Genomic DNA, 991 nt, shown 5'->3' on the forward strand with positions numbered 1-991 from the left:
TCAAACCTCAACATCAATCAGCCATGGGTATACATATATCCCCTCCCTTGTCTTCTGGTTCCCTGGCTTTATCCATCTCTCTGCCTCTCTCCTTCTGCGCAAGCCTTGTAAGAACGAGGGTGATGCGCACGTTTAAGAAGGCGATACACGCGTGTCGCCCCTCCTGCGCCCCTCTCTCTCCCGCACTCACAGTCGCCGCACTTCTCGACTTCCTTCTCTCCTTGTGGGCCACTCCGTCTCCTGGGCTCTTCCTGCACCCTGTCATCCCTTCCCCTCCGTCTTCCTGGGTTTCTCTCCTCTTCCTCGCTCTTCATCCTTCCAGACTTTTCCTCTGGCTCCGCCCTCCTCTGTAGGAGCAGCTGAGGTGCCGCCATGGTGGGGACAGCAAAGCCCAGGACTCTGTTCCTCCTCCCCCAGCACCAGGGTAGGGAATGGTCGAGCAGATAGTGAGCAGAGGAGACATCTGGCCCGTCTCTCCTGCAGGACGTCTGCAACTCTCATGCCCTGCAGAGGAGGCGGATCCTTGTCCTAACTATCTGGGCACTGAGCGTTGGAGGCAGAGAACACAGCAAGTGCCAAGCTCCCGAGGCAGGAATGCACTTGGTGGGCTGCTTGGTGGGCGGAACAGACAGGATACCGGTGGCTGAGTGTTGTCAGTAGAGGGAAGGGCGCCGTGAACCCAGATGGAAGGTGGACCCGGTAAGGATGAGCAGACCATGCACAGAGGCGACCAGAGCGCACAAGACCAATCTGCAAGACCTAAGGCAGCTGGAGAAGAGTTGTGGGTTCTAGGCTTGCAGTGAGTAGGGGTCTTATGCATGCACTACATACGTGCTTAGCTGTGCTTACAGCTGGGCCACTGTAATGAACCTGAAATTAAGAATGCTTGTCCTCCAGATGTTTGGACACAGTGGGGGAAGGAGAGGGTGGCACAAACTGAAAGAGTAGCATTGACATATGTGCAGTGTGTGTGTGTGTGCGCGCTCAGTCA

Source organism: Bison bison, unplaced genomic scaffold (assembly GCF_000754665.1).
Source record: "Bison bison bison isolate TAMUID 2011002044 unplaced genomic scaffold, Bison_UMD1.0 scf7180017864383, whole genome shotgun sequence".
Classification (NCBI taxonomy): Eukaryota; Metazoa; Chordata; class Mammalia; order Artiodactyla; family Bovidae; genus Bison; species Bison bison.